The 14347-nt window shown below is 42.8% G+C and overlaps 1 long non-coding RNA gene across 1 annotated transcript; it reads left to right on the top strand.

Annotated features, from left to right (window-relative positions):
• Positions 1–1082: 1082 nt before the first annotated feature.
• LOC118005065 lies at positions 1083–6991 on the top strand. Its single transcript, XR_004677768.1, has 4 exons — positions 1083–1143; positions 1247–1460; positions 3302–3437; positions 6914–6991. It is a non-coding gene; the product is annotated as an uncharacterized LOC118005065 (long non-coding RNA).
• Positions 6992–14347: the final 7356 nt, after the last annotated feature.

Raw genomic sequence — 14347 nt, 5'->3', positions numbered from 1 at the left:
GATGGTTCTCATATCCAACTTGAGAGCACCAAACCACTAGGCTGAGGTGGTGAACAATGTTCCTGGGCAATAGCTCAGAAGGGAGCAAGCGCTTTTTATAGTATTTGAGTATCCAGACTCATCTATAGGGAAATCTCTGATCTTCCTCCCACCACAGAAGTCATGTTGGAATTCTCAGCTTCAGTCCCACTAAGGTCCTTGTGGGAAAGAAAGACTTCAGGTGGGTAGTGATGAGTCTATGGCGGAGATAGAGGGATATGGACAGGAGAGGTGATGGGGAGGATGAGGGGGGAATAAATCTGATTCTGAAAACAGCTTGAGATTTAAAATGCAACTGGAAATCAGACCTGGAGGCAAATTCACTAAATGACTGATGAGTGAATTCAGTAATTAAATCAATCTAGTTCCTTTTAATATGATTTTCCCCAGAGTATAATCAACGAAACTCTAAAAAACGTGTTTGCCAAAGCTATCTCCTATTTGATTATCCCTAAATCTGTGCCGTGCACAGAGGAGGAGAAGGAAGACAGAGGCTTTGACTGCATGGCTTCTATTCGTCCAGTGAGGTGGTCAGATTCACGGCCCAGGACAAGGAGGGAACCATTGGCTTGCCTGATACAGACGTGAATTTTGTGGCTGCTTTGATTCTCATTTTTTTTTTTTAAGATTTTATTTATTTACTTGACAGAGAGAGACAGCGAGAGAGGGAACACAAGAAGGGGGAGTGGGAGAGGGAGAAGCAGGCTTCCCGCCGAGGAGGGAGCCCGACATGGGGCTTGATCCCAGGACCCTGGGATCACGACCTGAGCCGACGGCAGACGCTTAACGACTGAGCCACCCAGGCGCCCCACTGATTATCATTTTTGATCCAGTTTCAAAAGTTCTTCCCTATGGAACTTACTTGAAAGAACTTGGCCCAAGACATCTGGAGTGATGAAAGGTTTTTATAGGCGTGCTTCTTAAGCAAACAAAAGTTACTGCTTTGTCTGGCAAAGCATTGCCTTTGTGACAGTGGATGAGGTCTTCCTCTCTCAAAGGCAGAAGTGGGATAAATGGGGCATTGTGGATTGGGCTATTCCTCTCGGATATGTAGGGGTGGCTGCTTGAGTCTGAGGATGTGCGGGAGTGATGAGAACTCTTAGGGTAAGTCCTTTGCATTGAACCCTTCCCAGAAGGGATTGCCCTTTGGCAGAATGTCACGTGGAGTTGCTTCTCACCCTTGATCTCAATTTCCTCATTGTTGAAGATTTCTACAGAAGAAATCCATCTCCTGCTTTCACTTGCTCTCCACACCCCCTTAAGTGGGTGCTCCAGAAGATGCAGAAGCAAGCCAGCCAAGGACACTTTGTTCTGATGCTTCCTACCAACTGCACCTTCATGCAATACTCATTAGTCACCCTGCCTTTGAACTCCTGTTTGGACGCAAGTATGAGCACACTGAACCCGTCTCATATGCCTGAGTGAGTTGATCATTTTCTCTTATTGTTATTAACTCATCAGGTTGGCATTTGTGATAAGAAGTGGAAAAGCATGGAAGACCTAGAGACATCAGAAAGTTACTCTGATTGCTTGGAATGACTGTTTTCTTTAAATATGCATTGTTTATTTGAAAATATTTACCTAAATCTCCTAACTCTAGATACTATTTGACCACACTTGGTGCCCTTTCAAATTGGTAATTGATAAATAGTATCCATACAGGAAAGTTCAAATTCCAGCTTTATTATTTAATAAGTTAGTTACCTTGGGCACCTTACTTTTCTGTGCCATCTGTAAAATGGGGACAATAAATCATCTACCTCATAGGGTTAGGGATTAAACAAGTTAATGCATATAGAATACTATAAATAGTGCCTGGCGCATAGAACACACTCTGTAAATGTTAGATAGTATTTTCATTCAAATGTATTGAAATTAATTACCACTAGTGCCGTAAGAAGTTTGTGTGTCTTACTGGGAAAAGAAATAGAAAGTTTCAGGGCACGTGGCTGGCTCAGTCAGTAGAGAACACAACTCTTGATCTAGGGGTTGGGAGTTCGAGCCCCACGTTGGGTGTAGAGATTACTTAAGAATAGAATCTTAAGGGAAAAAGAAGAAGTAGAAAGTTTCCCACATAGCCCGGGGAGGCCATTTGATAAGCACCACAAGAGGGTCTCTGTGTAGGAGTGAGGTAGCAGTTGGCATATGGGACCTCAGTCTCCTGCTATGCAAATCAAAGGTAATCCTTGGGAACTTGAATGTGCAAATTAAACCAGAATGTCAGTGCTCTGAAATATTTCTAGAAGAGTGTGAACCATACATAGACACAATGTAAATGACAGATGTTGCTTTTGTTTATTTATTTATTTGGCTAGTGAAGCTAGTAACAGCTCTCCCATTACGTTAGCTGATCTCAGTTGTAGTGAATTTCTTACAAAAAATCTGTAGATTTTTACAGTCTAGCCCTTGGCAAACACTGTTGTAGAGGGGCACCTGGGTGGCTCAGTCGTTAAGCGTCTGCCTTCGGCTCAGGTCATGATCTCAGGGTCCTGGGATCGAGCCCCACATCGGGCTCCCTGCTCCGCGGGAAGCCTGCTTCTCCCTCTCCCACTCCCCCTGCTTGTGTTCCCTCTCTAGCTGTCTCTCTCTCTGTGTCAAATAAATAAATAAATAAAATCTTAAAAAACAACAACAACAAAAACACTGTTGTAGAAACTGACATAGATATGGATGTCAGCAACTAAGTCTGGATTCAGTAAATACTCAGTGGAGGAAAAAGAGATGATAAAGAATGATAACAGAGGAGTCACTGTGTAGGAAGTTCAAAGACACACAAAGCTGGACCTCACTCCAATCTCCAGGTGTGGGCCACGGACTGGAATTTTTTTCATAAAGATTTATTTATTTATTTGAGCAGGGGAGGGGCACAGGGGAAGGGAGAGAGACAAGCAGACTCCGTGCTGATAGCAGAGCCCGATGCCGATGCTGGGGCTCGGTCCCATGACCCTGAGATCACAACCTGAGCCAAAACCAAAAGTCGGACGCTTAAATGACTGTGCCACCCAGGCGCCCCTGGAATTATTTTCCAATGTTAAATGTCAGCAAATACATTTTCTGTGTCCCATCTTCTAGTTTAGTGGAATGCAACTCTGGCTTTATATTAGAATCACCTGGAGAACTTTAAAAACATACAGATGTGCAGAATACAGAAATTCTGATTGAGTTTGTTTGGCAGTAGGGCCCAGATTTTGTTTTTCTTAAGCCCCCCAAGTGATTCTAATGTGCAGCCTGAGTTGGAAAATATTGTTCCTTCTGTCAACAGTGACCATACCGGTGATGCCTTCTGAGCGGTTGTCTCCTCCAGTGTGGTCAGAGGGATGGTCCTGAGAAGTTTCTATGGAGTCTGTCTGCTTTGGTCAAGAAAGGCTCCAAACACTGGCTCAACTGGTTTTTATCTGGTACATTTTCTCTCATACCTATAACCTCAGAATATTCCAGTCTATTTTAAGCCCTCCTGTGGTTTCTAAAGCACAATACTTTCCAAACGGAAGACACCATTTCAAATCTCAAGGGCTGTGTTTCAATCTAGAGAAGAGCTAAACAGAACTACCCCAATTTGTAACTGGACATTTTCTTATTGGTGAAAAAAGGTACATAAAAATGCATCAGACTGTAAAGCACTTCATAAAAGAGCAAAATTGTTTCTTATGTTGCTACAACCTGTGGTGCTAACTGCAGGAAGGTAGGAAAGAGCCATGAAATAATCGCTGTATTTGGACAGGGGAACGTGTGAATTTGAATTTCTGGCCCAGCCACTTCTTAGCTGTGGGTCCTTCCCTCTCTGGGCAGATGTGTCATGAAAGAGGGGAGCATCAATAGAGCTCAGAAATTTTGTAGATTAAAGGAGTTAGTGTGCATGGTGCTTGGCAAGGAGTGAGTCCTGAGTAAATGGCAGTTACCCTCCTGTATTAGTCAGCTAATGCTATGATGCTGCTGCATAACAGTCAAGCCCCTCCTCCAATCAGGGTGGCTTACTAAAACGACACTTATTGTTCCCACTCATGTGTCTGCAGGCCAGTTACGGCAGCTCTGCTTAAGGCTATGAATCAGAGTGAGGCCTGTTGCACGTGTGTCTCATTCTGAAATCCACAGCTGCCCAGGGCATGCTCTTCTCAGGGAGATAACAGAAGTACAAGAAAAGTCTGGCAGAAATTTGCAGTGCCTTTTAGCATCTTGGATCAGAACTCATTCATGATCACCTCTGTATGGCCAAACTCAAAGTCAATGGGACAGATAAGCATCATCTACCTAGTGAAGTATAGCACAGGGAAGGGAATAAAAGGAAGAATTGTGAACCAATAATACATTCTACCACACTTTCTTTCTTTTCTGCAGGGTGCTAACAGAGGAGAAAAGAGAGGGAAAGTAAATAGTTGGTTCTCATAGGAACTCTGTCTTGTACCTTATTTGTGAGAGCTTGTCTGGCCTCCTTTGCAGACATGGTCCAGCTTTCACCCAGGGGAAGAAAAGCCATTCTCTGGTACAGCCACTTCCTGACGCCTCCTTGCCTCCAGGTGTGCGTGATGAGGGATACACCATTCAGAGGCAGTCTAGAATTCACCAGAAGCCTTTTCAAATATAGCTTGAGTCAACACATCTAAATTGATTTAGGAAGGAAACAGAAGGAATATACGATGAAATTCAGTGAAACAGACCATACTATATACCAGTTGTCAAAATAGCCAGGTCTTTGTCATAATTCATCCCCTTCTCTTTACCCTTTTAATATCTCTGTAACGTATAGGCACCATCTCTGAGTATTTGCTCTGAATGACACAATCGCTTTTCCGATATATAATGGTGGTAGGCTAAGAGCCCTTTGTTTGAATTCTAACATTTCATTTGGATTTCAAACCTGGGTGACTAGGCAGCCCCACCTCTCTTATCTAACCAGAGGTTCTGGCCAAACGTGTAGTGTGATTAATAGAGTTACCAGATATGCCCTTGTGCATTCACTAATTGCAGGAGTATTTTAGTGAGTAACTCAAAGGTGTTTAACCAAACATAATTGTTATAATTGAGGATAATTCAGAATGTATTTCAAGATATTGGAGCTGTAGGAAAGTCATCCCCCTGAAGATCTTTGTTGAGGGATATTTAGTAATAGCAGTGCGAGGAGAGGGTGGTGGGCAGGGCTGAGTCGCACCATTACAATCTCAGACAAGCTCCAAAACTGCCATTCTCCAGGAATGGTCCCTGGACCACTAACATCAGAATCACCCGGGGCTGTTTGTTAAAAGTGCAGATTCCCAGGGAAACCCCCAGACTTAATGAATCAGAATCTTTGGGAGCAGGACCCAAGAATCTCCATGTCTATGCATGCCAAGGCTTTTGTATAACATCAGATGTAGACAGACGTCCTGCACATCTTTGATTCCAAATATCGGTTATGGAAAATGTGAGGTTTTATAATACCAGATTAATCACTCTCACAGATGAACGTGGCCAAAGGATTTTTCCCATTATTATTATTACTAAACTTTTTTAAAAACCAAGTTTGTTAAAACTTTCAACCAGGGTGCTACTGTAAGAAGATTTTTGTGGCTTTAAAAACAAAATACACCCTGAACACTAGAAACCATATATTTCATTATGACCTGTATTTTGATAATAAAAGAATCATTTTCCTCCCGTTTTCTCAAATACTGATGGCCTACAAAACTTATATAAACATTTTTGGACGAAAGAAAAGCAAGTTAAGACAAAATTATTGTGAAAGATAGGAGAAGGTTTTATCTGGTTTTAGCACCTTTTTTCTAATGGATAGATGATAAACTGCCTTTTTATAGTGTTTTAGGTATAAGAATTATCTACAATGAAGGTAGTATGACCACCTAAGTCAGAATTATCTTTCGTTTTCCATCTGGTAAATGCATTTTTATATTTTTCTCTGTGTGCATGAGATCATAAAAAGCATTAACTGCTCCAATAAATGAATGAAACGGGAGGATGACTTTGAGCGCTGAGAGAAATCTAGAAACCACAAGTAAGAACAACTCGGACTCCTTTCTCCCTTTTCCACCTTCTTCCAACTCCTGTTGATTATATTTAAGTTTCAAGGCCTTCATCCTGATGGCTTCCCACTTCCAACTGTGTGGAAAATGAATTTGAACTGTTTGGAAGATTCTGAAATCTTCTTACTGTAATCACTGAACACAAAGATGCAAAAAGGTGTGGGAACATCTGTTTCCCAGATTAAGAATGTTACTGGGATATTGAAAAAAACTCTCTTCCGTTATCACACCTTTAATCCAATTAGCAAATATAAGTCATTCTAAAAGACTCTGGTAACCATTCCTCAGAGAGGGAACAATCTAGAAAAGAAATGCAAAAGAGACATTTTCAGCACCTTCCGTGGAATTTCAGGACTAATTTCGGAACTACAATAGGAAAGATCATGATAAGGCTCATGCATTTAAGCCTTTTATATGCTTGGGCTTGGAGGTTTTTTATTTCATTTTATGACAAGTAAAGATATTTTCTGAGTAGCAAGGGAAAAATCATGTTACCTCCAAAGTGATTTCAAGGGAAAAAAAGATCTTCCCTGACCAACGAGGCTGAAATGTCATGGAGTCAAATATGTTCATCAAGCACTTACTGCTATTTTGAACTTTCTTAAACTATTTGCCTCAACGTATCCTCTAGCATTTTTCAGAGAGGTCAAGGGTTTAAGAGGCCCTGGGGTTTAAGCTAACATTTCTTGGTTTACAAACAGATCTCATGTCAAAGGTTGAGTATGCTCTAGCTGAACGTAAAAGGGCCCCATCTGTTCGGCTACCCAGTGATTTCACTTGCAGCATCCAGCAAATTGGGATATTATTACAGTGCTCCTGAACTAAGGATCTGATTGTAACCTGATTCTATTTTCTTTCAGTAGCAAGTAATACTCTGAAAATAGAATGAGTACCAATAAAATGACACTGGAACATTCAGACAGGCAACAAACTGCTTTTATGGTAAAAGGTATGGAGAATCATTTCTGGTTTTGGTACACATCTCCACATAACTAAACTTCAGATTTCTCCACCAGCATCTTGATGCTTCTTTCTTTCTTTCTTTCTTTCTTTCTTTCTTTCTTTCTTTCTTTCTTTCTTTCTTTCTTTCTTTCTTTCTTTCTTTTTTTAAGATTTATTTATTTGGGAGAGAGAGAGAGAGCACAGGGGAGAGGGGCAGAGAGAGAAGGAGAGAGAGAATCTCATGCAGAGTCCCCGCTGAGCGCAGAGGCCAAAGATCAGGTCCCCGAGAAAATGACCTCAACCAAAATCAAGAGTCGGATGCGTAACTGACTGAGCTACCCAGGCGCCCCGATACCTTTTTCTAAAACGAATCCTGCATCTTGAAATTGGACTACACGGATACTTTAATCAGAAGAGTGAAAGATTTTACCCTAATTTATTCATTTTACTAAAGCCACTGCCCGAAGGACTCTGGACTTGTGTGTACAATTGTGACTAGAATAAATAGGGCACAACTCCTAACACACGTAATACGCTCTTGATCAATATTTGTTGAATAAATGGAAAAAAAAGGAAAGAAGTTTTAGACTGGTCTAGGGCAGCAATTTGCACGCACACATGCACACACACACACACACAAGACATATAACACAGACACAAACTTTCTTTGGCCATTGTGGGAATGAACCAGAAATCTTTAAGATGTAAAGCCAAGTTCTAAATAGGGACGCCTCAGGTGATATGTAATTACTACGACAGCATTTCGAAAACCCCCTGTGGCTGGCTCTCTGAATCTACTGGAGCACCTGTCCTCATCCGTCCTTACGGTGAGCCGCAGATGCTTGGTCTCTGGTGTAAAATCTTTGTCAAATCTTTGAGGGCAGAAATCTTGTCTTACATCATCTTTTAAGTTTTCACAGCACCTAAGTTGGGGCAGTGGCGCTACGTACGCTTGAACATTGGTTGACCTGTACCGCATAGGGTTTTAGAAAACCAGACACTAAAAATAAAATCCAGCGTTGGGGCTCCTGGGTGGCTCAGTTGGTTGGGTGACTGCTTTCGGCTCAGGTCATGATCCCGGAGTCCCGGGATCAAGTCCCACGTCAGGCTCCCTGCTCAGCAGGGAGTCTGCTTCTCCCTCTGACCCTCCTCCCTCTCATGCTCTCTGTCTCTCATTCTCTCTCTCGCAAATAAATAAAATCTTAAAAAAAAAAAAAAAATCCAGCATTGTAGTGCATTAGTGTAGTTTACAGCAAGTATCACTGTGTGTGTGTTCCGTGTGGGGCATTGAGCTTTGCAAAGCATTTTCATCACTTCTGTTCTTGCTTAAGCCCTCATGGGCTGGGAGGGTGGGTAAAAACAATACAGTTGCTGAAGATAAAATAAAACAACAACAACAAAAACAATACCTTTGCTATGCTCTGATGTTGTAGGCACATATGACTGTCTTGTCGCATCACCAAACCATGGCACTGACTTAATGCAGACAATTGATCAGCTGGTTTCAGAATCACATGGACAGAACCTAGTAGTAGGTTATGTTGCAATGATCCACGTTGGGCATTTTGCAGTTATTTGAGCTGAACAGGACTAAAACAATAGGTAACTTTTATCGAGCACTTTTATTGTGCCAGCTAGTATTCCTTCAGACGCCCCCTACAAAGATGGTACTTTTATTATCCCCGTTTTTCAGGTGAGGAAACTGAGGTTAAGTGACTTAAGTCATCTTAAGTCAAGGTCAGATAGGGATGAAGCAATGCTAGGATCTGAAACCAGGTGATGTGGTACCTCAAGTTTCTCTATCTAAGGTAAAGTAGCAAAAAGGGAGCTACTAGTTTTTGTTTTTTAATAAAAGTAAGGCAAATGGTGAACTATGAAATTACAACTCAAAGAAAGTCAGGGGCGCCTGGGTGGCTCAGTCAGTTAAGCGTCTGACTCTTCAGCCCAGGTCTTATCTCAGGGTTGTGAGTTTGAGCCCCGCATCGTGCTCCACGCTGGGTGTGGAGCCCGTTTAAAAACAAAAACAAAACAAAGTCACCTACAGATCTCCTTTATTAGAGTAATGAAAAAACTAAGTGTTCTAGACCTGCCAAGACATTGGAGTGACTTAGATAAAAATTGTGAAGTTGTAGTATTTCTCTCTTGGGTCTACAAGATTTTGGCAAATAAATATAATCCGAGAGAGATTCAGTGGGAATCATTTGCTTTTCCCCTCTCTGCAGACCCCACATTCTTCAAGTGACAAGAAAGACCTAAAAGGGAGCATATTCTATGAAACTAAATAGTCACACTGAGTGTGGCCACTCCTCTGGGAATAGCCTGAAACTCTCCAGTGAATAGCAAAGGGAATTTTCCTCTCGCCTTGTTGTCTTCCGCCAGCTGATGCCCTATCCCCAGTCTCTCTTAGCCAGTGGGCTTCTTGGAGCTGGATGGAGCATCCTTTAAGAAATGGGGTTCCTTTACCTCACTACTTCCAATTATTAATATTAATCAGCAAGTTTGGGAAGGTTTCTAGAGTCTGTAAAACATGGGCCAATTATAAGGGAGAGATTGAGAGAAGGACGGATGGACAGAGAGTGAGAGAGAGAAGGTACGAAATGACCCTGAAAGTCCTTGGGAGTGTATTGCCATTAGAAAGGCTTTTAAAAACCAATCACTAATTCAATATGATTAATTCTTTTAAAGCAGCGTGTAGAGTGTTTCCTGAGCAGCATTGGAGGTCACTTCAAACAAAGCAAATAAACCACAGCTAATGTGCTGACACTTTAAAGAGAAAAAACAATTGCTAAAAATGTCCATCCAATTTCCATTACTTACTCCAATCATTAGAAACAGGGAATGTGTTTATTGATGTAAAGTGGCTCAATCAGTATTTTCTTTATTCAAACGGATTTAGCTGGAGGGAAATTCAAGCGTTTGCCTCACAAGAGAGAAAGAGGAAGAGAGAACTATTCTTCAGGTGAGAAGCTGTTTATCTCAACCCTACAAGGGGCTCGCCGAAGAAGGATAACCAGTGCCCAGTGCGGTACTGAAAGCAAAGCCAGTTTGCCTCTCATCACCATTAGTGTAGTTTTAGGTCCCTGAGACTCAAAGTAGGTCTGGAATTAGCAACATCAGCATCATCGGGACACACGTTCGAAATGCAGACTCTCAGGCCCCACCACAGACCTAACTGAATCCGAATCTGCACTTTAACAAGACGTTCCATGATCCATATCCATATTAGTGTTTGAGAAACACTAGTCGAGGCCTGTTAATCGTTCGATAACACGAATGGTTATCGAAACATTTGATAGAGAAGAGAGCTGGTTAAGAAAAGGAGAAAATGCTACGTGATGAAAGCACCGTTCTTTAAAGATGTATTGGTGGTGATAAACTTGCTCCCTGTCCACTAATCCAGCCTTGAAGTAAAAACTCAAGGGGCCCTATGGCCACAGGGCCCAACATATGAACACAAAAGCCGAGTGTGAGCTTGTTAAGTGATATCTGAAATGCCAGTTGGAGGCGGACTTCAAAGGACAAACCTTAATCTAATTACTACACAGAAATGATTTTAAAGCATTTTTAATGGCTAAGGTTACCAGCCACACAGAGCTTGCCAAGGTGGTACAGAACTCTAAGGACCAAGATGCATATGGTCTTGGAGGGACAGAGTTTGGGGAAATTCAGCTAGAGTAAACAGTGAGTTTCTGTCAGGGTTGGCAAAGATGCCATCTCGGAAGACTGATGTGGAACATCTGGACCAGGTTTGGCAGCCACTGCGCACAACTGTTTTCGGGGAAAGGCTGTGTGAAAACGTTCACACCCACAGCATAATTGGGAAAATTTCCCTTCACTCGTCTTTGTTTGATATCAAGTGGACTCATTTCATTTCTCTCTTTGGATAGTTTTATTCAACTGTCTTGTAAGAGAAAAATTGTTTTTCCCACCCTTCCACGTGTGCTCCCCCGAAAATTTAATTGCTTATTCCGAGGCTCTATCTGGAATTGGCATGAAGAGACTCATCCCGCAGAATGAAGCAGGGCAGGCACTGGCTGAGGCTACAGAAATAATGGGCTAAAACAGACAGAGGAGGGGCACCTGGGTGGCTCAGTCCGTTAAGCGTGGGACTCTTGATTTCACCTGGGGTCATGATCTCAGGATCATGAGATGGAGCTCAGTGACACTCAGTGGGGAGTCTGCTGGAGATTCTCTTCCTCGGCCCCGCCCCACTTCTTGCTAGCGCGTGCGCACACACGTGCTCTCCTCTCAAAATAAATAAATCTTTTAAAAAATAATAAAAATTTAAAAATTAAAAATAGACAAAGGGCCCATATCTCTAACCCATCAGATGATCATACAGGCTTGCCAGCTAGAAAATCTTCACAGGGGACCACTTTTGCCTCTGGCAAACTCAGCCCAAATATCTGTTTAGCAAATTCACCTTAATTTTTTTTTTTTTTATGAAAGAGAAAGTGTGCGTGTTTTAAAACCAAGAAAAAAAAAAATATTGGAGCGCCTGGGTGGCTCAGTCGTTAAGCGTCTGCCTTCGGCTCAGGTCATGATCCCAGGGTCCTGGGATCGAGCCCCACATCGGGCTCCCTGCTCAGCGGGGAGTCTGCTTCTCCCTCTCCCACTCCCCCTGCTTATGTTCCCTCTCTCGCTGTGTCTCTCTCTGTCACATAAATAAATAAAATCTTTAAAAAAATATATATATTTTCCTTCCCTGAAGCAAACCCACATTTTGTTCTTTGGAAAACACTGAGCACTTTCATTTAAAAATTCCTGACTGTAGCGATACTTTTCTTGTTTTAACAGGTCATCTTAGAACAAGGGTTTAAATAAAATGATCTACCCAAGTCAATACTTTTTTTTAATGCTGAAACTGGTATCGAGTTTTGCCCGGCTGATGGAGCCGGGCTTGAGAAATACAAAACTTTCATTCTAGTCAAGGGACAGCCTTGAAGACACAAACAAAAACTGCCTCAAGGCAATTCATCGGCCTACCTGGGATCTTTTTTTTTTTTTTAATTTTATTTATTTATTTATTTGACAGAGAGAGAGAGAGACAGCTAGAGAGGGAACACAAACAGGGGGAGAGGGAGAAGCAGGCTCCCAGCCGAGGAGGGAGCCGGATGCAAGGCTCGATCCCAGGACTCTGGGATCACGACCTGAGCCGAAGGCAGACACCTAACGACTGAGCCACCCAGGCGCCCCTTACCTGGGATCTTTGTGGTGCTAAGGTAGTTGTCATTACCGTCCATTTACCTGCTGGAGTGCCCTTTGCATTTGAGGAGCAAAGAGGTGATAGTGTTACCATGTTTGCAAAACAGGGAAAGGCTGATAAATAATTTATAGCCACCTTCACAGCAAAGAACATATTTGTGGGAGCATTTGGAGGCTGCTATTTGCACAGTCGGTTAACAATTCACAAAGTATGACAGGTTGCCTCCAGGATGGTCCCCAGGGATCCCCTGATATCGCGTAATCCTTTCCCTGGCGTGGTGGCTGGACTTAGTGGTAACTTGCTTCGAATGAACAGAATAGCGCACAAGGGATGATGACTTGAGACTTGGTCATAAAGGGCAGTGAGGCCTCTCTCTCTCCCTCCTTCCCTCTCTCCCTCTCTCACTCATTCACCATCATCATCATCATCATCCGCTCTGGGGCTGCCAGGTGTGAGCAGCCCTATGGAGAGGCCCACATGACAAGGAGCTGAGGCCTCTGGCCTACTGCCTAGTGAGTATTTTTGGGAGGGCCTCCTCTGGCCTCATCAAGTCTCAGACACCTGTTGTCCCAGCTGACACCTCAAGTGTAGCCTTGTGAGAGACCGTGAGCCAGAACCATCCAGCCAAACCATTCGTTTGCCGATTCTTTCCTCACAGGAACTGTGAGCTAATAAATGTTCACTGTTTTAAGATGCTGACTTGTGGGGAACTGGCTACACAGGGGTATTATGCTTCTTCTAGATTATTCAGCAGGTTATTTATTGAGAAACTGCCACAGGCCAGACACTGCCTAAGCAGAGGTTAATGACCTACCGAACATAAGAAACCTATAGTAAGGGGCGCCTGGGTGGCTCAGTTGGTTGGGCGACTGCCTTCGGCTCAGGTCATGATCCTGGAGTCCCTGGATCGAGTCCCGCATCGGGCTCTCTGCTCGGCGGGGAGCCTGCTTCTCCCTCTGACCCTCCCCCATCTCATGTGCTCTCTCTCTCATTCTCTCTGTCTCAAAAAAAAAAAGAAACCTATAGTAAGGCACTCCTGATTTCTGGGCACTATGTACACAACATACAGAGAAGGATTTTACCCTCGGGAATGTGTTTGTGGTAGTCATCTGTGGGAAATTCAACCTACCACCTACAGTTACTACTCTCAATTTGCTATTTATATATTCGTGGCTCAATAAATATTTATAGATTGAATGCTTCTCTGTAAATTGTGCCCACTTGTGTACTTTGAAAATGGAGATGACATTACAACTGAATACTTGTGTGTCCCCCCCCGCCCCACCCCTCCCCAATTAATATAGTGAAACCTAACTCCCAAGGTGATGCTATAAGGAGGTGGGGCCATGGGAGGCCATTCGGTCATGAGGGTGGGAACCCCCATGAATGGGATCAGTGCCCTTAGAGAAGAGACCCCAGAGAGCTCCTTACATTCTTCTGCCGAGTGAAGGCACAGCCGTCTACGAACCAGGAAGTGGGCTCTCTCCAGACACCGAATCTACTGGCACCTTGATCTCAGACTTCCCAGCCTCCAGAACTGTAAGAAATAAATTCCTGTTGTTTAAAAACCACCCAGTCTAGAATATTCTGTTATAGCAGCCTGAATGGATCAAGACACTCCTTTACCTCATATATCCACTCAATCACTAGGTCTTCCAAATTCTCCTTTCTGAGAACCATTCATGTTCTTTCCTTCTTTGTTATCTGTTTTCCACTGTTTCAAATCAGACCATTTCATCAGCAGCAGTGCCTTACTTTCTTGGTATCCCTGCCTCTAGTCTTGCTGCCTTCCCCTCACACTCTACGCCCCACACTGCCAACAAAGGCATTTTTCTAATATTCAAATCCTGTCCTGTTTTCATCCTACTTAGCACTGCTAGATAGTTCTTAAATTTTTGTATGGATTTGTGAGAGATCCCTGCCCTGATGTCTGCTTTTATCTCCCACCATTCCTCCTGTTGCCCTTTATACTCCAGGAATATTGAATGATTTATAATTTCCTGAATGTCTTCATCAGGCTTCTGTGTTTTAATCCATGCTATTTCTATTGCCTAGAACATTGGTTTGTCCACTGTTAGTGGAGAACTCTCATTCCCTACTGCTGAGTTTCCTTTCCATGTGAAGGGACTTTTATTTTTTTTTTTAA

Source organism: Mirounga leonina, unplaced genomic scaffold (assembly GCF_011800145.1).
Source record: "Mirounga leonina isolate KUSES-001 unplaced genomic scaffold, KU_Mleo_1.0 Mir_101595, whole genome shotgun sequence".
Lineage (NCBI taxonomy): Eukaryota > Metazoa > Chordata > Mammalia > Carnivora > Phocidae > Mirounga > Mirounga leonina.
Note: the sequence above shows the minus strand (reverse complement) of the source record. Positions and strands in the feature narration are given on the sequence as shown.